Source organism: Podarcis gaigeae (assembly GCF_964106915.1).
Source record: "Podarcis gaigeae genome assembly, chromosome: 15".
NCBI classification, from domain to species: Eukaryota; Metazoa; Chordata; class Lepidosauria; order Squamata; family Lacertidae; genus Podarcis; species Podarcis gaigeae.
This window is the reverse complement of record NC_139692.1, coordinates 35,816,684-35,841,108: the sequence shown is the minus strand read 5'-3', so window position 1 is coordinate 35,841,108 and position 24,425 is coordinate 35,816,684. Positions and strand designations below refer to the sequence as shown.

Sequence of the window (24,425 nt, the reverse complement as noted above, 5' to 3'; positions counted from 1 at the left end):
TAAAGGCCAAAGCTAGCACCTTGATTTGATCTGAGAAGGAAAGTGGTAGGCAAGTGCCCCAATTTTCCAGGGACAGTCCCAGAATTACAAAAGCCACCTCAGCTTCTGATTTGAAGGCAGTGAGTTTGGGAGGAAGGGGAGCTCAGAGACTTTGTGGGTGCCTGGGGAAGACACCAAGAGCTCTTCAGAGCTCAGGGGTACCATGCTGGTGATTCACACCCTGGACCACATCTCCTGTGAGTCGCTCCCTGGAGGACAAAAATTGAAACCAAAGTCACAGGAGATCTTGAGAGAAATTAAATTATATCAAGTACAATATATGAAATTAGTAAACAAAGAAGTTGAATGGAAAATTAAGCAAATGAGGCAAAAAACTTTTGAATCGGCAAATAAATGTGGAAAACTGCTGGCATGGCAGTTGAAAAAAAGACAGAAGTTGAATACGGTCACCAACCTTGAGATAGAAGGGAGAAATATACAGAATCCTGTGGAGATTAGAAAGTGCTTCCAGAGATACTTCAAACAACTTTATACACAGGGGCCGCAGAAAGAGACTGATATAGACCAATTTTTAAGAACTAATGGATTACAAAAATTATCTCAAGAAAATAAGACAATATTGAACTATGAGATAACGGAACAGGAGATTGAAGGTGCCATCCGGAACATGCAATTGGGCAAGTCTCCAGGGCCAGACGGGTTAACCTCCAAATACTATACGACTTTGAAAGACTATTTAATCCAACCACTAAAGGAGGTGTGCAACGAGATTATGGAGGGGAAGAAGGCACCAGAGTCGTGGAAATAAGCTTTCATCACACTTATACCAAAATCCGAAGCTGAAAAGACACAACTTAAAAACTACCGTCCCATATCCCTGCTAAATGTGGATTACAAAATTTTTTGCAGATATTCTAGCCAACAGACTGAAAAGAGTGTTAAATGAAGTAATACACAAAGATCAGGCAGGCTTTCTCCCAGGTAGACATTTGTCTGATAACACAAGGAACATTATTGATATACTGGAGTTATTGCAGACGAACACAAATACAAAAGCAGTGTTAATTTTTATTGATGCGGAGAAGGCCTTTGATAACATTTCTTGGAGTTTTATGAAGAAAAAAACCTTAAGGGAATGGGTGTGGGACGAGGGTTTGAAAATAGTATAGAAGCAATCTATTCGGAACAAAAAGCAAAATTGATAGTTAATAATGTGGTGTCAGAAGAGATTAAAATTGAAAAAGGAACACGACAGGGGTGCCCTATCTCTCCATTGCTATTTATTTCGGTCCTGGAGGTGCTCTTGAATATGATTAGGAGGGACCAGTTGGTTAAAGGTGTTCAGGTCGGAGCCAAACAATATAAACTTAAAGCCTTTGCAGATGACCTGGTTTTGACGTTGCAGGAGCCAGAATCGAGTACGAAAAGAGTTTTAGAATTGATTCAGGAGTTTGGTCAGGTGGCAGGATTTAAATTAAATAAGCAAAAAACCAAAGTATTGGAGAAAAATATTATTTTAACGGAAATAGAAAAGCTTCAGAAAGAGACAGATTTAAATGTGGTGAAGAAAGTGAAATACCTAGGGATAAATATGACAGCCAAAAACCTGAACTTATTTAAAGACAATTATGAAAAATGTTGGTCAGAGGTAAAAAAAGATCTAGAAATATGGTCAAATTTGAAGCTCTCCTTGTTGGGCCGAATTGCTGCTATAAAGATGAATGTATTGCCAAAAATGTTGTTTTTGTTTCAGACCTTGCAGATTGTGGACAGAATGGACTGTTTCAAGAGGTGGCAGAGAGATATTTCTAAATTTGTCTGGCAGGGCAAAAAGCCCAGAATAAAATTTAAAATACTGACTGATGCTAAAGAAAGAGGGGGGTTTGCCCTGCCAGACATGAAGTTATATTATGAATCAGCAGCTTTCTGCTGGATGAAGGACTGGCTACTTCTTGAAAACACTGACATTCTGGATTTGGAAGGGTTCAACAATGCGTTTGGGTGGCATGTATATTTGTGGTATGACAAGGTTAGAGCTCATAAAGCATTTAAGAACCATATTGTCAGGAAAGCAGTTTTTAATGTCTGGACAAGATATAAAGATTTATTAGAAAACAAGACCCCAAGGTGGTTGTCACCTATGGAAGCTAAGGCCCTGAAAAGACTCAATATGGAGGCCAAATGGCCGAAATATTGGGAGATACTAGAACATGATGGAGATACATGGAGATTGCAGAGTTTTGAGAAATTAAAAGATAAAGTGCGAGACTGGCTACACTATTAGCAAATCAGAGAGGTCTTTAATATGGACAAGAAAATAGGTTTCCAGGTGGAAAAATCGAAATTAGAAACGGAATTGTTAGAACCTAAAACTAAGGTACTGTCAAGAATGTACAACTTGCTGTTAAAATGGAATACTCAGGATGAAACGGTCAAATCAGCTATGATTAAGTGGACACAAGACATTGGTTATAACATTATGTTTGCTGACTGGGAACGGTTATGGACCACTGGTATGAAATTTACGGCATGTAATGCCATGAAAGAAAATATTATGAAAATGATTTACAGGTGGTACATGACACCAGTCAAGCTTGCAAAGATATATCATTTGCCTGACAATAAGTGTTGGAAATGTAAGGAAACTGAGGGAACATTCTTTCACCTCTGGTGGACGTGCCCAAAGGTAAAGGCTTTCTGGGAAATGATCTATAATGAACTGAAAAAGGTATTTAAGTATACCTTCCTTAAGAAACCAGAGGCCTTCCTCTTGGGCATTGTTGGCCAGAAGGTGTTAAAGAAGGATAGAACCTTTTTTATGTATGCAACAACAGCAGCAAGAATACTTATCGCAAAGTATTGGAAGACACAAGATTTGCCCACCTTGGAAGAATGGCAGATGCAATTGATAGACTACATGGAACTGGCAGAAATGACTGGCAGAATCCGAGACATGGGAGAAGAACAAACAGAAGAATGGAAGAAATTTAAAGATTATCTGCAAAAACATTGTAAGTTACTTGAATGCTAAAGTGATGCAGGATAGTGAGATAATGTGGCATTAGTGACAAAGCTGAAAGGAATGTGCAAAGATGTTTTATGAGTAACAAGTAAAGAAACACAGTTAAATTAATCAAATGATGGGGGATTAGAAGATAAGTGGACAGCAGTGGGAATGGTTAATTTAAAAGAAATTAAGTAATATTAAATTTAGTCAAAATAGAGGAAGAATTTGCTGAAACTAAATTGGAAATTTGAATACAGAAAAGGGAGATGTGAGGAAGTCAGGAAAGTAAGTTATATGAAATTAAGAGTTGAACTTATATATTTTTGTTTGGTTTTTGTGTTTTTTACCATTTATGGTTTGTTGTTGTGTTGTTTTGTCTTGTTTGTTATTATAAAATCTGTTGAAACCTTAATAAAAATCTTTTTTAAAAAAATTATGGCAGAGCTGCAGTCCCTCAGTACTGTGCTACCTTCTGGAACCCATCCAGCAGGTGGAACTGAAGCCACCACCAAACAGTTCCTGCCAAGTCCAGAAGAAGGATGAAGGCAAGGACTCCCTTGTCTTTATTGATTTATATGCCATTCTGTGACACTTTGGGGCTGAAAAGCAGAGTAAAGATGCTTTAGATAAGAATACTATCATTGATATCAAAAGCTGTAGAGAGACCAAGGACATACCCTCTAACATTTCTCCGATGAAAATAGGGACGTCCCATTCCATAATGATAATTTTACTATTTATACCCCTACAAGTGTCCCTATTTTCCAGGGAAGTCGGTGATTTAGAGAAGCCGTCCCGGTTTCTGATTTGATCCCAGAATGTTCCCATTTTCCTTAGGCTGTCCCTATTTTCATTGGAGAAATGTTGGAAGGTATGGAGTTATCCAACCGCCAAGCTGTCTGAAGACAATCCTGAATAGGGAAGTTTTTTTTTTAATGTTTAATGTTTTATTATGTTTTAATTACGTTGGAAGCTGCCCAGAGTGGCTGGGGCAACCCAGTAAGATGTGTGGGGTATAAATAGTCAAATAATTATTATAAGCATTTTGGATACGACGTCCCTATTTTCATTGGAAAAATGTTGAAAGGTATGGCCTCTGTTAATCTAATGGTTAGACTTTTCCTCACAGCTGATGCTAGCAAAAGACACCTTTCTTTCTGCCAGTGGCGTAGCGTGGGGGGTGCCAGGGGTGCCGGCCGCACCGGGCGCAACATGGGTGGGGGGCGCACTCGCACTTGCAGCTCTCTGCCCCTACTAAAATCCACGGGTTAGGGAGCCCGCGCTCGCTCGGCTTGGCGAGGAGGTCGCAGAAGGGGGAGAGCGAAGCCTTCTGCTGCGGGCAAAAAAAGGAGAGGAAGCCGGGCGGGCTGGCTGGCTGGCGGGGGTCTGGCTGCGCCTGCTGCTGCCGTTGCCGCTGCTGCCGGGCTTTGACAGCTTGGCGAAGCGGAGGGAGAGGAGCTAAGGTAATTGTAGCTCTCTCTCCACTGGCCGCCTGGGTAGTGAGCCGAGCCGAGCAGGGAGTCTGGCGAGGGGGGCAGGAAGAGACTTTCCCCCCTTTTTTCCACCTCGCCTGGTCAAAAAGGAGAGCAGAGTCTCCTCAGGGCGCCCTCAGGCAGGTCAGGGCAAGGCAAGCAGAGCGAGGAGGAGGGGGGGGGAGCAGCCAGGAAACGCCGCGGTGTGGAGGGGGAATCAATTAAGGAGAGAAAGCGAAAAGCCTTGGAGAAAGGGAAAAAAGGAAAGAAAAGAGGCAGCTCCGGGAGAGCGCGGGGGAAAGAGAAGCCTCGCTGCTGCTGCTTGGGAGAGTAAATTACTGTACTTGCCTTGCCCCAGGCTAGGGGGCGCAAATTACTTGCCTTGCCCCGGGTTAGGGGGCGCAAATTACTTGCCTTGCCCCGGGTCCTGATAACCCACGCTACGCCGCTGCTTTCTGCTCTTCCTATAACTTGAGCATTTTGTCAGCCCTATGCTTTTGTTGTTGTTGTTTAGTCGTTTAGTCATGTCCGACTTTTTGTGACCCCATGGACCAGAGCATGCCAGGCACTCCTGTCTTCCACTGCCTCCCGCAGTTTGGTCAGACTCATGTTTATAGCTTCGAGAACACTGTCGTTGACAAAGACAACAGCCCTATGCTTACTGTTTGCCAATGCCCCTAGCACTGAGGTTCCCAAGAACCTGGCTGTCAGATAACCTAATGGAAGGGATTGTGAAAAGTGAGAGGCACAACCTGCTGGTCAATTACAGAGGGTGCCAATGTTGACCCACAAGGGCCAAAGAAATATCTGGTGCCCAAACCAAAAGAATCTCCATCCTTGATGTAACCCATACTTCACTGGAGTGGAGAGGAGGAAGGAGAGAGAATAAGGCTAGTTAGCGGTGTTGTTTTGCTATGCTAAATACTCCAACTTGGCCTTCTTTGATTTTGAGGTGTTAATTATTTTCCTAGAGGCTGAAAGAAAGCTTATTTAGCTGCCTTCAAAGCTCAGTTGTTCCTTCTTTGTAGATCGCTTCAATCAAATGTGTTTCTATCTCTTGCCATATTTATTTCTGCCTTCTGCTCCTGTAATTGGCTATACACGCTTTAAAAGCCTGTGCTTGTTGAGTTAGCATTTTTCTCTAAGTTGCTGGAAATGGCAGAATCTCTCCCTCTGGAGCACAAACCTCTTCTCTCTCCCATAGTCCAAGTTACCAATTGTACTCCCTTTGGGATTAACCCTTTCAATTGTACTTCTGCATTGTAATTGCATGTACCATTGCCTTTTACAGAGCTACAATTCCCAGAGTTCACATAGAAGATGGACTGATTGTTAAACCACTCTGGGAACTTTAGCTCTGTGAGGGGAATAGGGATCTCCTAACAATTCTTAGCGCCCTTAACAAAAGACAGTTCCCAGATTTTGGTATGGGCAGGATAGTCATGACTATTAAAGTGATGTGTTTGTGCTTTAAATATACAGTGCTCGTTAATCTCTGCTGAGCCCTGTTTTGAGCTACATTTTTAAATTTAATTATGTTTTCAGCTGGCTGACATTTCTTTCTGACATTTTGTATGCTCTTAATATGTTTTGCACACAGTTTTATTGTGCTAATTTTTATTACATCATGTGGATTTTTAAGGGTCTTTTTGTCCTTAAATGTTTTAGTTACTTTTTTTATGGGAAGCTGGGATATAAATGTAACAAGTAATGAATATTAAACAGAATAAGCTAGAAGAGTTGTAGAAAATAAGTTTTGTGTTTTAAGGGATAGATAAAATAGTGTGGTTCTAGTTAGAAGAAGAAGAAGAAGAAGAAGAAGAAGAAGAAGAAGAAGAAGAAGAAGAAGAAGAAGAAGAAGAATTTATATGTGCTGTAAGCTGCCCAGAGTGGCTGGAGAAACCCATCCAGAGGGACAGGGTATAAATAAAGTCATAGTAGTAGTAGTAGTAGTAGTAGTAGTAGTAGTAGTAGTAGTAGTTAGATTCATTCACAACTTTGTTGCAGGTGTTGCCACACAAATGCAGAATGGGTAATATAGCATCTGTAACAGAATGAAATGGTCAAGTGGACATATATGAGATAAGGCAATCTCACAGGTAAAGTGGGTCCCAAGCTTTAAGGCCTTTGTCTACTAATAGCATCATACTGAACTTGGTCTGGTAGCAAACCAACAACTAGTTCAGATCTCTCAGCGCTGGTGTTACATGCCAGCAAGGTCTCTGTAAGCAATCATGCTACAGAATGGGGGGTGTGTGTGAAGTGGTGACCCACGCCCCCTTGTGGCAGTGATCCCAGGGTTCCCCGTTAAAGGGGTCTTGAGGGGAGGCATTGGACATACGCCAAGAGGTTGTCATTGCTCTCCCCTGCGATAGCGGCAAAATGGGGGGGGGGCGGGCTTTCTGCTTGAACATATGTTCTCCAGAGCCAGCCCAATCCCCGCACATTCTGGATAACCCTGATGTCTCCCAGATCCCCAGCTGGGAACTGGGAAGGATAAATGCCCAATGCCTGAGCCAAGGTCTCCCTACATCTGGAACTTTAAGAAGTTGTGGCCAATTTTAATTCCATAGCAACTGCCCCACCCCATCCCCCCCAAAAAAAAACACAGCCCAGTGAAGAACAGCAGGTACTGAATACTCAGTCCCTGTTTGGGAAGGGCAGAAAACTGGAGTTGAAGTGGAGGCTGAAATAAGTTTCCAGAAGAGGAGCAATCCGCAATGTAGCATAGTATTGATGGGTCCAGCATGATTCACCACTACTGGAAGGAACTACAACACAATCGCAGTGGAGAAGATAGTTGTGATATTCCTGCCGCCTGACCACATTTACACACTTTCTCCATTGGCAGTCGAAGTCCATACTTCCGCTTGTTCTGTGCTTCCTCAGCACAGGTCCATACGTTTTTTTCTTTAGCCCTGTTGCTTTCTCCAGGGAAACCGGTTGTTTCCCACGGAATCATAACAAATGTCCATTGGCACAGGAGAAGCAGAAGAAGATGCTGAACAAAAGGAAGTGTGGTTAAGTCCAAAAACTATGCACAGAGTAACATTCAAGGTTGTTGCTGCCAGCGTGGTGTAGTGGTTAAGAGCAGTGGACTCGTAATCTGGTGAACCAGGTTCACGTCCCCACTCCTCCACATGCAGCTGCTGGGTGACCTTGGGCTAGTCACACTTCCCTGAAGTCTCTCAGCCTCACTCACCTCATAGAGTGTTTGTTGTGGGGGAGGAAGGGAAAGGAGGTTGTTAGCCGCTTTGAGACTCCTTAGGGTAGTGATAAAGTGGGATATCAAATCCAAACTCCTCCTCCTCCTCCTCTTCCTCTTCTTCTTCATTTCAGTTTGGATATTTACAATGTTGTGCACACCAGAGAAAGGGGATGATGATGTCTTCACTCAATTGCACATTAACTGATTTGTTTCCCAGTGCCTGCAACCCCACATGACTCCAGTTCATCTGCACAAGGGCTGCCTTCTGCACATGTGCAGTGGCTGTCTAGAGTGTCAGACTGGGACTTGAGAGACCAGGGTTCAAAGCTTCATCCAGCCATGAAACCCTGCCACTATCTCCAGAGGCGGAGCAAGCTGCTCTGGCACCCGGAGCAGCCCGCTTGGACGGGGTTAGCCACCTGCAGGGGTGCAGCGGTGCATGTCTCAGGGGATCACCACCCATTGTGGTGTCACACACCCCCTCAGGGATGAAACCCAGGGCGGAACACACCCACCTTGCTCCGCCTCTGACTGTCTCTCAGCATACCTACCTCATAAGGTTGCTGTGGGGATTAAATGAGGAGGCTACCATGAGCTCCTTGGAGAAAAAAGGTAGGACATAAATGCAGTAAATAAAGGCAAACCCCACACAGCTTACATTTGCAAATCAGGTGGAAGCTGTTTTGTGGGAAACTGCATCAAGCAAGGAAGAAGCTACAGGATGCATATGCATAGTAACTAACAGCATGTGCACTCACTTCAAAGAGGTTGCTGGATGAGGCCAATAGCCCCTCTAGCCCTGCATTGTGCTCTCAGAGTGGCCAGCCAGAAGCCTCTTCCAGGAATCCCACAAACAGGACCTAAGCGCAACAGTAACTCTCCCCTCCTGCAGCCTCCAGTAGCCGGTATTACATAACTGGTATTCATAGACATCTACTCTTGCACTCCTTTCATGTTGAAGCATTGCTTTTCTACCTTTCTACTTTCAAAAGCCTCTTCTGTGCCTTTAAGATTACCCTCTCTTATTCCAAGCAGAGCCTCAGCTCCTTCAAGACCATCCAAATCTATTTTTAGCCAATACCACCAGGATCCCTTCCTGAATGCCAGCGGCCCTTTCAATTACTACAGCTAGGATCCGGTCCAAAACTCTCTTCAGGTGCCTTCAGATTAAGTCAATCTGCCTCCTTTCCCCATAAGGTAAGATTTATATGCTTTTTCTAGTTCTGCTGCAGTGCTTTGCCACCTTTGGGATCGAGCAAGCTGCCTTTCCCCCAGCTGCATTCAGGGGGGAGAACTGTAGTCTATCCCGATTACTCTCCCCCCATCCTGCTGGTGTGCTTCTGGGGGGATATGTTAGCAGTTCCTTGATGCAGGTGAACTGGGTGAGTTGACCTCACCTTTTCTAAAACCCACTCCGGGATGCTTTGAAACGAGGTATCGTTTTACAAATGAAATTGGGCACCTGCATCTTTGCAATCCGACTTGTAGTCTCTGTTTATTTGGGTGGAATTTACCCCAGTGAAAAGGACCACTTTCATTGTTGAGATATGTGTTTACTTTTGGTTCCTTGGGAAGGATTTGGGCAGGAGTCGACTTGCTGCTTTTTAAAACAAAATAAGACTGAAATATTGGACACTGGGAGGACTTGCACATGTATCATGCTGAGAGCATGTCCCACATAAATAGTTGTTTACATGGAGAGAAGGAGCCTCATGGATAATTATCATGGGGATCATTTGGAAATGGAGGGTGGGGGAGTTGTTGTTTAACCTTGATTTTTTTGCCCCTTTAAAAAACATTCCATTTCATCTGATTGTTTACTTGAATCAGATGCATCTTCTCCCAATTGTGGAAACTTTTTCAAGCATGAAGTCTTTAAAGCACTTGATCTGGAAAACCACATTCACATCCACACCATACAAGTAAAGCACAATCATGCTACTGCAATAATCGTGGTTTCTTTCCAAGAATCCTGGGAAGTGTAGTTTGTTAAGGGTGCTAAGCGCTGCTCAGAAACCCCTATTCCCCTCCCAGAACTACAACTCCCAGAGTTCCTTTGTGAAACCACTCTGGGAACTGTAGCTTTGTGAGGGGAATATGGGTCTCCAAACAATTCTAGGTACCCTTAACAAACTATGGTTCACAGGATACTTTGGGGGACCTGTGGCTGTTAAAGTGGTATAGCAGTGATTTAAATGTATGGTGTGAATGTGGTTGTATATATACGCTCACCACAAGCAGATACCCAAAGGGACATTTAGCATTTAAAGAGCTATTTAAGGTTCACTCAATGACATATGGCCAGTCTAACTTGGTTTCCCTCCCCACCCATTTATTATGCTAAGCTTCCCCATACCATATCACAGGTGGCTTATGAAGATTCCCTTTAATGTAGGTGCTACTGTTCAGTGAGGGACGTGGATGGCGCTGTGGGTTAAACTGATCAGAAGGTCGGCAGTTCAAATCCCCGTGACAGGGTGAGCTCCTATTGCTCGGTCCCTGCTCCTGCCAACCTAGCAGTTCAAAAGCACATTAAAGTGCAAGTAGATAAATAGGTACCGCTCTGGCGGGAAGGTAAACGGCTTTTCCTTGCACTGTCTGGTTCGCCAGAAGCGGCTTAGTCATGCTGGACACATGACCTGGAAGCTGTACGCCGGCTTCCTCAGCCAATAAAGCGAGATGAGCGCTGCAACCCCAGAGTCGTCCACGACTCGACCTAATGGTCAGGGGTCCCTTTACCTTTACTGTTCAGTGAGCTGTCTGAATCTGTCTGGGGTGCACAGGATCAGCAGGGCAAACCTCAGGGGGGTCAGCCTGCTTGGGAACCATTTCCAGAAGAGAGCTAACTCCACTGCTGGCTATTTGGATTGATGGGGTGGAAGGCAGGGAGCCATGCCAGAACCAATGAGAGGTAGGGCCAAGTACCTCTAGTTCTGATCCCATCCTCCTCCCCCTCCCTGCTGAGTTCTAGCAGGGCAACACTGAGACTAATTAGAAGCTGACAGCCATGATCGCCTCCTAAGTTGGTTGTAAGTAAGAGGTTTGGGAGATAGATATTGGCTGGTGGCAGATTGGCATTGGTAGGGCAATGCCCCCACTCACCCTAACAGACCAGCCTCCATAGGTCAACTGCACACTGGAGATGCTTGGCTGAACTGCTTCCCCCACAGGTCTTTATACTGTAAGTGGAGGTCAGGGAAGTCAGCACCATGGACAACTCCCAGTGGGCCTTGCTGATTGGAGACCTCTCTCCTATTATAGCTATATAGGGATGGTATCTGAAGGCAGATCCACACAATACATGTTTAGGCAAGTCTACCCATATGTTTAGAAAGTTGAGGTCATCTTAATCCGTTTTAGTATTTTAACCATTGCATGTTTTAAAGCAGGGTTGTAATTTTTTTCCTTGATTTTACTGTTTTATCTTTTGTCAACTTATCTGAGGTTTCTTACAATCAAGCAGTGTGTGAATTATATGAAATAAATAAACAACACATCTACAGCATATTAAATACTTGTTCAAAACACATGACTTCCCCCAAAGAATCATGGGAACTGTAGTTTTCCTATAGCTGAAATACCGCTCCCTTGGCACTGAAATACTAGCAACCTTGGCAAACTACACTCCCCAGGATTCTTTGGAAGGAGCTATGTGCTTTAAAAAGGGACGTGGGTGGCGCTATGGGTTAAACCACAGAGCCTAGGACTAGCCAATCAGAAGGTTGGCAGTTCAAATCCCCGCAATGGGGTGAGCTCCTGTTGCTCAGTCCCTGCTCCTGCCAACCTAGCAGTTCAAAAGCACATCAAAGTGCAAGTAGATAAATAGGTACCGCTCCAGGGGGAAGGTAAACGGCATTTCTGTGCGCTGCTCTGGTTCGCCAGAAGCAGCTTAGTCATGCTGGCCACATGACCTGGAAGCTGTACGCCGGCTCCCTCGGCCAATAAAGCGAGATGAGCACCGCAACCCCAGAGTTGGTCATGACTCGACCTAATGGTCAGGGGTCCCTTTACCTTTACTATGTGCTTTAAATGTTCATTGAATGTGTTTTAAATGTATAGTGTGGATGGATCTGACCTTGGCTGAGAGCTAAATCTGAAGCCTTCTCAGGAGTGAAAGAAGCAAAGTGTGGATGAGAGCCACATACTGTGGCCTTTCTCTTGGAACACCCCCCCCCCAGCACAAAATGGGAAAATGTAAATAGCGTTGGAGTCATAACTTTTCATTAGTACCACAGAATAGAAATAAAAGGTTGAACTCCCCCTCCCACCTGCTGTGACCTCAATAACTATCAGACCCCCAGGGAGAGATATTTGCATTTCAAACTAATGTGTATGTTAAATACAAAGATGCATCTAAAGTCACATCTAACTTGATCAAGTAAGTTAATGTTTCTTGGTCTGTTCGTTAATGAACTCCCTTTCTTGATTAAGCCCTGAAGCCAGTTTTGTCTTTTCTTCCTGCTTTCTCAACCACGTATAGGAAACTTTTGACCCTCCAGGTGCTTCTGAACTGCATCTCCTACCATCCCTAGCCACTGACCATTCTTGCTGAGGCTGGTGGGAGTTGTAGTTCAGCAATGTCTGTAGGGTTTCACCTGCTCTATCCCAAAAATCCTAAGCTTCCACACATAGCTCCTCTTCATTGGGTTCTCATTTTCTGAACCATTTCTACCAGACGTATAGCTATTTGTCCTGAAGTGGGAAGTGGTTCCCTAGTACCAGACTAATACTCCAATTTTCTCTTGTACCAGATAGAAACACTTACAGGACACTTGAATCAGTTTCAGATGTGTATCAGATACACAGCTTCTTGAGCAAACATGGTAACAGTTCCCACCAGTTATATTATAACTGAAGTGTCTGAATGTCTTCAAGGGCAGTCCATATATAATGCATTGCAACCATCAAGCTGGATAAATACCAGGGTTTGGATAACTGGAGTTTGGGCTGTCTGACCAGAAAGGGGAGAAAGGTAGAGTAGATATATATATGTTACACTTTCTGCCATAGGACTGTTGGCTAAATATCCAACTCTTAACCAAGGAATACTTCTAGGTTAGCTTCATCTATTAGCAAATGCAAATTAAAGCAGGGTTTAAAAGTCAAAGAGTGTCTTTATCAACTGTTCCAATTAGTGCTATTTATGGGCATTTCCTAAATTGATGGAATTCCCAGGAAATGTCCAAGTTGCTCAATCAGCAATTTCATCACCCTTAGATAGGATAATTGCTTTCCTTGAGTGATAGGATAATCTCTCTCTAGCAGATTGTACCTCCAGACAAAGATAAACTGTGATTAAACAGTCAAAGGTAAAGGTACCCCTGCCTGTATGGGCCAGTCATGTCCGACTCTAGGGTTGTGCTCCCATCTCAAGAGGCCATGGCCCAGTGCTGTCCAGAGACACTTCCGGGTCACGTGGCCAGCGTGATGAAGCTGCTCTGGCGAGCCAGCACCAGCGCAGCACACAGAAACGCCGTTTACCTTCCCACTATAAAGCGGTACCTATTCACCTACTTGCACTTAGGGGTGCTTTCGAACTGCTAGGTGGGCAGGAGCTGGGACCGAAAGAGGGGAGCTCACCACGCCGCAGGGATTCGAACCGCCAACCATACAATTGGCAAGCCCTAGGCACTGAGGTTTTACCCACAGCGCCACCCGCGTCCCAGTCAAAAGACCTTGTCTATTTGATGCAAACTTGTAGCATCCTGTAAACCTTTCAAGCGAAGGAAAATAGAAGCTGTTGACCTTATGTTAGACTCAGCCTAGCCAACTCAGGAGGCCATAGGTCTTTGATATCAAAGGTAAGCTGCATTCGCATGGTGGTTTGTTCCATTTTCCTGATGTTTCGCTAACTGTTAGTATGTGGATTATATTTGAGCTTTTGCACAACTTAAATACCATTTCTGGAAATATAGCAGAGTATAGCTCAAAGTTAGAGCTTATTTCAGTGTTATTTGCAAATTAGCTTTTTTCTGGAAGCAAACTCAGAAATGACCATTCAGTTTTTTCAGTTCAGTGTTTCACTATATATCTGGAAGTGGCCATTATGTATTATTATGTATTATTATGTATTATTATGTATTATTATGTATCATCATCATCATCATCATCATCATCATTATTATTATTATTACCCAGCCACTCTAGGTGTCTTCCAACACATATAAAAACATAATAAAATTTCAAGCATTAAAAACTTTCTGATACAGGGCTGCCTTCAGATGTCTTCTACAAGTTGCATAGTATAAAAGTTATGCCTTCAGGAAATGGAGTTATGGCTATGCAGCCTACCCCTCCCTCTTCCCAGGCCAAGGTGAATAGGAAGGCCTTGCTGGATCACCATCCCCTGGACTCCCATAGCACCAAACAGATGAGGCAGTTTTGCCTCAAAGGTGGCCCCTATCCAGCTCCAGAACTCCAGTAGCAAGCTTTGGGCCCAACCCATCACTTTGAAAGATGCTAAAGGGGATTCAGCGGGCTGAAACAAAACTGTTCCCCTTCCTGCACCTAATCGCCCACTGTTACCAAATTAAAGACCAAATTAAGTAACATGGTGGACCACCTAGTGCAGGCATGGCCAAACTTGCCCTCTAGATGTTTTGGGACTACAATTCCCATCATCCCTGACCACTGGTCCTGTTAGCTAGGAGTGATGGGGTGAGCTCCCTTTGCTCAGTCCCAGCTCCTGCCAACCTAGCAGTTCGAAAGCACATCAAAGCGCAAGTAGATAAATAGGTACCGCTCTGGCAGGAAGGTAAACGGCATTTCCATGCGCTGCTCTGGTTCGCCAGAAGCGGCTTAGTCCTGCTGGCCACATGACCCGGAAGCTGTACGCTGGCTCCCTCGACCAATAAAGTGAGATGAGCGTCGCAACCTCAGAGTCTGCCATGACTGGACCTAATGGTCAGGGGTCCCTTTACCTTTACTTAGGAGACAAAATCAACCCACAATCCAAAACATGTGTTAGCCAAACATTCCTACTCAGGCCGTAAGTGAGCAAATAAATCACATGGAGAGAGGGAGTGTAGGTGCTGCTGCAAAGAGAAGTGGGTGGGAGGTGGTTGGCTAGCCCTTAAACAGGAGGCTGCCTTTTTTGGCCATTGAGCTACAAATGCACCCTGCCAGCCAGTAACAAGGTGGAATGAATGGCAGAACAGGGCTGTTGAAAATATTATGAGCAGGACAAAGTTACATTATGAACCAAGTAATTGCAACATTACTCTTCTGCTCTTTTTTTGTTGCTAGGAATGGGATTTATGCATCGTACACACATTGCTTTTCTTCTCCTCTCCTCCCTAATGGGACAAACCTTGCAATGTATGAATCATGTGTACTGTGCTGTTCTTATTTATATTTATTCATCACTTACTACATAAAATGCCTCGAAGAGACTGACAATGGTAAAACATACAAATGGTAAGACATACAAATGCAAAGGTTGAAAACAACACTACTGGAATAAAATGGCATTATTTATGAAAAGTGCTTATCTGGCGATATCATAAGAAAGGACAACAGCCTAGGGTGTCATTTTGTCATGTAGGTGGTGTGTGTGTGTGTGTATTTTATTGATTGTTAATAATAATAATAATAATACCATATGATCTCAATTAAAAACTAAATGTTGCCTCTTCACACAGGTCTTAAAGGTTGATAATGATGGTACCAGGTGTAATAAGTTTTGGTTCTCATTTCTCAGAAGAAGCCACTACACTGTAGTTCAAATGAAAATAGTCTCCCGAGTGGCTGTTCCCTACCTGAAGGCCCACTACTGGAATTCTTTCTAGGATGGCTATGCGTAAAACACTCCCAGAGCCTTACAGACCCTACCTTCCCCTCAGGTAAACAGAACCTTGTCTGCCCATAGAAAATCCCAATCTCTGAGACATTTACAATCTGATCCCACTGACAGATAAACCCTATCTGAGTCCACTCAGATAGTGAGAGGCTATTTCTGCCTACTCAAGACAGAAAGTCCCTAACTGTATTCCCTGGTCCCAGTCTAACCCAGAGAAAATCCAGGCTTCCTCTCTCCCAAATGGTCCCTATCTGGCCATTAACTGTTAGCATCTAAATTCCACTTTCTCTCTCCTGAATGGCTGATCAACACACCACCTTCCTCTGGTTCCTGGGTCACCAGGAGGCATCACAGAGACCTCTTTCAGAAAGAAGAATGGGAAGTCGGATGAATTCCCCAAAGTTCTCGATTAGAAGGTAGCAGCTGCACAAACAGTTAATCTTTCCTCTGTAGCCTGTGACTTGAATTGGTGTAATTTCACATTTGTTAATGGAAAACTCTGCTGGGAGACATTAGCTACAGTTCCATCGGAATGATGGGATTTTCTTTGATGTAATGTACATTTGGGATTAACGGAAGGCGATTTTTAAAAGGGGTTTAAGTTTTAAGTAGAAACAGACAAGCATGTTCCTTAAGAAAATCCCAATCAAACATAATCTAAACTCACAGTTATGTGTGGTTTTGGGTTAATCTTGAAAAGAAGGGGTCAAATACTCTATTAAATATTGGTCTGTAGCACCATGCAGTTACAGTCCTTTGAAATTCTTCCAAAATAAAGACCCATCTTTTCTAATATGCATTGTTTTTTCACAGCCAGCCAGTTTTGAGGCACTAAAATGCTAGAAATATGGTCTAGACCAGGCTTCCTCAACCTCGGCCCTCCCTCCAGATGTTTTTGGCCTACAACTCCCATGATCCCTAGCTAGCAGGACCAGTGGTCAGGGATGATGGGAACTGTAGTCTCAAAACATCTGGAGGGCTGAGGTTGAGGAAGTCTGTTCTAGACCAGTGGCAGCCTATGTGATGTCCTCAAGGTGTTGCTGGACTACAACTCCCATCAACCCCATCTGACACAGTTAATGATCCAGGAAAAATGGATGTCGTAGTCCATCAACATCTGGAGAGCACCTTGTTGGTTACCCCTTCTCTAGATCAGTGTTTCCCAACCTTGTGCCTCCAGATGTTTTTGGCCTACAACTCCCATCATCCCTGACCACTGGTCTTGCTAGCTAGGGATGATGGGAGTTGTAGGCCAAAAACATCTGGAGGCACAAGGTTGGGAAACACTGCTCTAGATTATCCCTGTTGATAAATCTAAAGGTGTCCTGCCATTTCCTCTCAAGAAGTCATTGAAAAAAATGCCTTTGTATGAAAGACATCTCATCAGGTGCAGCCCACTGTTAACTATGAGAGGCATTCTGTGCATTGCAGTGTTTTACTGCTTTGATCTTTTGAACTGCTCATACCTGATTTTTTGGTAAATGGATAGTTACAATCTAATTTTCTTACAAATGTTTATTGTATTTGTACAACCCTTTAATCATGCTGTCAATGAAACAGCGTGTCCTCAGGTAACAGCTTCTCATTAATGCACACATTAAATAGATTTATTTCTATCATCCCTGTAACAATGCATCAGTGCTCTCAACCTTATGCTGCAGATGGAGGAACATAGCTTAGTGGTAGGGCTTATAGAATCATAGAATTTTAGATTTGGAAGGGAAAATGAGGGTCATCTAGACCAACGCCTGCAATGCAGGATTTTTTTTTGCCCAAAGTAGGCCTCAAACCCATGATGCTGACATTAAGAATGCCATGCTCTACCAACTGAGCTAACCCAGATATCATGCTTTGTAAGCAGAAGGTCTCAGGTCCACTTCCTGGTGTTTCAAGAGACAAATACAATATCTGCACATTTCTAGCCATGAACTGGGCTTTTTATCTGTACTTCCCAAACGAGTGTTCCACCTTTGTTCTTCCACAATGTTCCAATAAAGTTCTCAGCTGAAGAACTGCAACAAGATGCATTTAAAAATGTGTGTTTTGAGAGGCAATGGCCACATTCATACCATGTAATTAAAACACTACTGGACTACATTAACACTCATGGCTTTTCTAAAATAAGCCTGGTGTTATAAGAAAAAGCTGCTCCTTTTTCCCTTATGGGTTAACCAAGAGCCCATGTAGAGTCCTTAAGTAGGTTCTCCATGGGTAGGAGAAAATAACAGAGGCCAACCAGAGAATATTGAGAAGCAAAGCAGCTAGTAAGCATGGACTTTATTAAACTGTTGCAACAGGGTCCTCCGCTCACCCCACGCAGAGAGGGAGGAGAGTAACCTAGAACAATGGTGTGCAAGCTCTTATATAGACATTTGAAAATTACCTCCCCCGTAGCTCTCCAAAAGATCATACATACATCACTGAAAGGACTGTCTACAGCAGAAAACCTGTCTGCCAGGATACCTGATAATGGTCACTGGTTGCTTTTACCTGGGCATCCTGGCCATTCTTTTGTGATAGTAAATACTCAGTTCCTGAATCCAGGTCACAGGCTCACCCTATTCATACACAGATATGCCCTTAAAACAGGATTTGTGAGCAAAGAGACAATGGGAAGGCTTCCCCATTTCCTTCCTCCTTGCAGAGAAATATTTGAGATCAATTTGGGAGAGTCAAAATGGTTTCAGGATTGCTCTCCTCTACCATTTCAGACATGTAGTTTGAACACATACTTATGTATGTGTTTGCCTTGTAAATTTATGAAGATATGATTTTTATATATGAGACCTTAGAATTCCTATAACGCTGGGAGGTGTCGTTAGCTAAGGATGCTGAGAGTTTTTAGGAGACCCCTGTTCCACTCACAGGGCTACAATTCTTAGAGTAGTTCAACAATCAATCCCTCTTTCCGGGGACTTCTGGAAATTGTAGCTCTGTGAGAGGAATGGGGCTTCCGAACAACTCTCATCTCCCTTCACTGGCTTTCCCCCCACCCTGAAAACCATCATGCCAAGTTTGGTAGTATCTCAAGAGGAGGCCAAATATATGTTTTAAAAAATGGCAATATCATGCTATTTTCTCAGGTGCTTTTCTGGGCATTGTACATATTGCTGTGATGAGCCTAAATTGATTCCTTCCCGCTTCTGCAACATTTCTCTGTAGTTTAATGGACTTACTGAGTGGGCCATAAAATATAATGTGAAAAATCTAAATGAAATATATAGCATCAGGGAGGGAATGGCAAATATAGTTATAATGATATTAAAACCTTGAGCACATTGAGGTTTATTTCCGTGATTTAATATTTTCCATTTAAAAGGAAGGCTTTTGTTGCATTAGTGTTTCAGATAATGTTGTCGGCCTCCAAAAATCCCAATGAAGTTAGGTTTATGAATCGGTGGCCGTCGGGCAGCCAAAGCTTTCATTTGTTTTCTGGTATACTGTCCAGTATATTCCCACCTGGTGACATAACCATGCCATCAGCACTCAGTAACATATCACGGAGGTTAGAACATAAGAACAGAACTGAAGATTGTACATGTGAGAACCAAATTAACAGATCCAGTCATCCTTGCCAATGGATATCAGTGGCTACTAGCTGCAATGGTTATGCTCTGCCTCCAGAATCAAATACAGAAATGCTTCTGAAAACTATTTGTGGAAGTCAAGAGAAGGGAGAGAGCTCTTTTGCCCAGGTAGGTCCTGTTTGCAGATTTCCCACAGTAGTTGGCCACTGGGAGAACAGGACGTTGGACAAGATGGGCCATTGGCCTGATCCAGCAGCTTCTTCTTATTTTCTTATTTCCATTCCTGCATATAGTCTAGAGGACCAACACATTTAAAGAGGGCGATCATTGATACATGGCATGGCAGCGTCTGGAGTTCAGAAAGGTTCTAGCATGGTCTAAGCTTGAAATGGGCATGATGCATATATGAAAAGTTCAAAGAGCATCCACGTGTGACATCTTTGTCCCTTGGGAAAGAAAACATGAATACTAGTTTTCTTTATTTCTTTATTTCATAGCTCAGTTGGTAAAGCATGAGGCTCTTAATCACAGGATCATGGGTTTGAACCTCACCTTTGGCAAAAAAAATAATTTCCTGCATTGCAAGAGATTGGACTAGATGACCCATGTGGTCCCTTCCAACTTCACAATTATATAATTCCATGATAATTCTATGATTTATTTCACGTTATTATATTGCATACGACCATTTACTTCCAGGTTCTCTGGGGTTGCACAAAATTTCTTTCAATTTTTGTGCTGCATTTGTTGCTCTTCCTGTGCAGAGTAGACCCAATGAAAATAAGGAAGACGACTAACTTGGGTCCATTAATTTCAGTCGGTCTGAACTTAGTAAGCTAGAATCGCTTATTCGTAGCTTTTTAAAAAACCTCAATTAAAAAAAATGATTCAAAAGGAAAATACATGCCTAGTTAGGCTACCTGAAAGGTTTAGCAGCTGCTGAAAACATTGCTGTGAACACACCATATAAAAAGCATATTGGTACTACTGGCTATTTTATTTGCAATGCCTCTGTTCATGTTGACTTTTCTTCAGCCGCTTGCACTGCAGACTGAGTTGATAAACCCAAGATCTCATTTCTGGTTAGCCACAGCCAGTTCAGATCCTATCAGTACATACACTCTCATGTATAAATCCACAAATGCCAACGGGGGCATTAAAAATTGATGCCCACTTGAGAGCGGCCAACTGCCTTGTAGATTCTTGAAAAGAAAGCAATCCAATCCAATGGGAATTGAAGGTTCAAGTCTCCAGGTTTATTCCATCTCTGCCAGCACTGCAACTTGGTCCTCATTTTGCTGTGAGAAAAAGAAATACATCTTCATGTTTCTAGAGCAGTATTTTTATATTAACGAGCAAAATGCAGCCGTGCGGATGTCATTATAAGCAACATTGCTGTATCTCAAACCACAGTAATCTAGAAAATAGTTCAAGACAGACGCATTGAGATGGAAAACTGATCCTGTAATAAATTGATGAGTGTGGGTGTAGCTTAGGTGCCAGAATGGCTACTAATTGGTTTAAATGTATAAAAACTATTATAAAGTAATTGCACTTAAAAGGCAAAATAAAACAATTCCATCATTGCATTAAAACATCCGTAATTAAAAGGTACAATAAAACAAACCAGTAAAAATCATAAAAATTAAAACAGTTTAAAACCCAAAGCAATTAGATCAGGAAATCCAAATTCAGGAGAATGCTTGCTTTAATATATTGTTTTCTGAAACACTCCCCTCCCCCAATATAGGCTCTTTTTTTTGTTGCAAAATTCAGATAACTGCACATTTTAAATGATGACAGTGTTTCAGTTCCCACTTCAGTGAGTGCAAATCTGAGAGATTCACCTTGAAATGCAAACTGAATTGAATGTCTCAGCTATCCCTACTTGAACTTGACCCTGTTCCTTTGCTTCCTTTGGAATGAATGTGAGATCTCATTCCAATTGCTGGAAGCCTCAGGAAATGAGAGTGCTCATGTGCTCAGATCCTGCTCAGAGGCTTTCCACAGGTATCTGGTTGGCTACTGTGAGAACAGAGTACTGGACTAGATGGGCAATTGGCCTGATTCATTAAGGCTCTTTTTATATCTTTATGTTCTGCCCTCCTTCGGCATGCTTTGAATACTGTTTCCTGCTATCCTTCAGTTGAAAATTTGCTGATTAAACCAAGGCCTTGCAGTGGGGGTTTATGGACTGAGATGAAATTGAGTTTTGACTTGGCATTCACAGCCTACACCATTTATAACTGAGAGGTTGGCAGAACGGTTACATTGCAGGCTAAGAGATGGGATACAGTCTTTCAGGCTTGCTGTTGTAGATGATAGTTTCTCAGAACAATGAATCTGCCCGAGGTATTAGAATCCTGAACTTTATTCACTCCTGGACTGCTGCCATTTGAGAATTCATTTCTCATCTCCCAACTAGAAGCAATATCAAACATCTAAGATAGGCCCAGTCATAAAAAGAGTGAGACTGACTACTTACATAGTGCCAAAACAAGGAAATGCAACTGAAAGGACATGGATTTGCATAAAATCCCCAAGTGCTAATTTATAAATGTAATCTTAGAAGAAAATAATATAATTTAAATGTAAACACAGGGCCCCCTCCCAGTTGTTTGTCTGTCTGATGAGCGTGTTCTCCAATGTACCTTTGATGCAGTAATAGTGTGTTAATGAAAGATTTTTACTGCTCTTACAGAACCTCCAAGTGTCCCTATTTTCCAGGGACAGTCCCGAATTTACAGAAGCCATCCTGGTTTCTGATTTGATCCTTGAATGTCCCTCTTTTCCTTAGGATGTCCCTATTTTCATTGGAGGGTGTGGAGTTATGTGACCCCCTGAGCCATGGAGATAAGTAGCTATGCAACCTTTGGAAGACATTTGAAGGCAGCTCTGTATTGGGATGTTTGTTCCAATGTGTAATGCTTTATTATGTTTTTGTATGCTAGAAGCTGCCTAGAGTGGCTGGGGCAACCCAGGCATCATCATCATCATCATCATCATAGAATAGGACGTGCTATTTTCATCAGAGAAACATTGGAGAGTATGGACTTAAATATGTCTCTCCATTGTAAATTCAATTCTATCAACCTTCTGCAAGACGATCTCGGATCTTTTCCACCTGAAAAGCAGAGCTGACATTGCTAATGATTAATTAATAAATAAGAGGACAAAGAGACTTGGACAGAAGGGGAAAACAGGCACATTCGGACATTCTTAGACCATGCTTCATTAGAGTAGTATCCAATGCAAATCCATTCTACTCTGAGTCCATAATATTCAGACAGTAAAATGAATACAGTGGTACCTCAGTTTAAGAACAGTCCAGTTTAAGAATGATTCAGTTTACAAACTCCGCAAAACTGGAAATAGTGTCTTGGTTTAAAAATTTTACCTCAGTCTAAGAACAGAATCCAAATGGTGGAAGGGCACCAGTGGTAAGATGCCTCATTAGGGAAAATGTGCCTCGGTTTAAGAATGGTTTCAGTTTAAGACCGGATTTCCGGAATGGATTAAGCTCGTAAACCGAGGTACCACTGTATTGGAAAGTTGTGGTTTTTATAGTAATCCTTTTTTTAAAAAAAAGAAAGAACACAATATGATTCTGAGAAGGAAACCAGTCCCAGCTGTCTGCGCTGAAAACAGAATGTCTTTGGATGAATTTCGGCTCATTTATTTGTTTATTTACAGCTGCAATGACTTTAAAATACCTTATTTGTGAAAGGGAGAGGAAAGGTATACAAGGGGGAAGTTACAATAACTACTTTCCTAGTACAGTGGTACCTTGAGTTAAAAATGCCTCAGGTTACAAACACTTCAGGATACAAACTCTGCTAACCTGGAAGAGTTACCGCTAGCTGAGAACTTTGCCCCAGGATGAGAACGGAAATTGTGTGCCGACGGCGCAGTGGCAGCAAGAGGCCCCATTAGCGAAAGCACGCCTCTAGTTAAGAACAGTTTCATGTTAAGAACGGACCTCCGGAACAAATTAAGTTTGTAACTAGAGGTACCACTGTACCTTCTTTCTTCAGTGTTACGGGCCCGCTTCGAAAAAGCAGATTGCTGTGCTATATATACACACACAAACACAAATGGAGGGGAAAGGAGGTGATCTTATTATAAACTTGGGCATGCATCTCGCAGTTAACAAACTACTTTTTCCCATCTCCGCTCCAGAAATGCAGCATCTTCTTAGCTCGTCAGCATCTTTGCTTACTGTGCTTTACACTCCGTATTATTGATTTACAATTTGTTGCTTGCTGCCGCTGAGTAAACTACTACCGTTGCTTTTACTACTCGCGTTACTGACTCACCCTCGGCAGGATTGGATTTTGGAGGCTCGGTGGGCTGAGGTGCCAGGAGATGGCTCTTCAGGGAGATGTTGTAGCAAATTGGGAGTTTAGCTCTTTAAATGGTATCAGTTACTTTAAAAAAAGGAGACAGGCAGCCTCCGGATTCTTTTAATTAAGCTTGTCCTATATTCTGTCTTTGCAAGTTGCTGCACTCATTCTGGCTCCTTCGGAACAGTTTAACCAACCACAGCCATCATCACACCATGGATTATGAAAGAGGCTTCCCCAACATCCTGACTAGGTAAGATATCTTTCTAAAATCTGGGGAGGGGGGAGGGCTTTGCAGCTGACATATACCCATGTATGTGAAGGTGGGGGGCAGGCAAGGAAGGTTAACATTCCCCCCCCCCACTTATCTTATTCCTTTTCCTTGTATTATGCTTCTGCCTTTGCTCTCAAGATAGAAAATGTGAAAACTTGGCTCTCCCCCCCTTCCTCCTTCTCGTCCAGTGATTGAGAGAAGGAGAAGGTATGTTGCCTCTTGAATTTTAACCTGAGGGATGTAACTTTCTGCTGGGGAGAGCAACATTTGACTTCAGTTTCATGCTGTGGTTACACTTGGCCTGAGACCTGTCACTCATGGTAGGAGGTGATGAAGCTGAGATGATTACCCATTCGGTGTTCTGAGAGAGCACACCTTGCGAGATGAGATCAAAGGGAGATGTGTGCCAGCACTAGAGATCTACAGCAGGGACCAGCCAGGTCAAAAGGGGAAATTCAACAGCCGGCTATCTCACCATTTGCCTCACAGCATCATGCGATTGGTGGCGTATCATCCCAGAATATGAAAGCCCAATTTTAAAAACATGCATACCCCATCATTCCTAACCTATCACCTATGCAGCTAATCCTTTTTTTAAACAGCCAAATAAATGACCATCACCATACTTTTGATAAATGAAATCCATTGCAATTTTCAGTCTCCCCCCACTTTTCTTTGGAAGGGCATTAAACTATATAAATTTGCTATATTCAACCCTGTGCCCCAATTCATCAATTAATTGGGTTCTTACTATGAAGAAGTTTTCATAAACATAACAAGGCAACAGTAGAATTTT

At 42.8% G+C, this 24,425-nt stretch overlaps 1 protein-coding gene across 1 annotated transcript in view; it reads left to right on the top strand.

The window, feature by feature from the left end:
* Nucleotides 1–8,737: 8,737 nt before the first annotated feature.
* The window catches only part of CALN1 (calneuron 1), a 136,438-nt gene continuing 120,750 nt past the window's right edge, over nt 8,738–24,425 (top strand). The window contains exons 1-2 of the transcript XR_014558357.1: nt 8,738–8,884; nt 23,511–23,608. The gene's annotated coding sequence lies outside the window, so the exon portion shown is untranslated. The remainder of the gene's footprint in view (nt 8,885–23,510; nt 23,609–24,425) is intronic.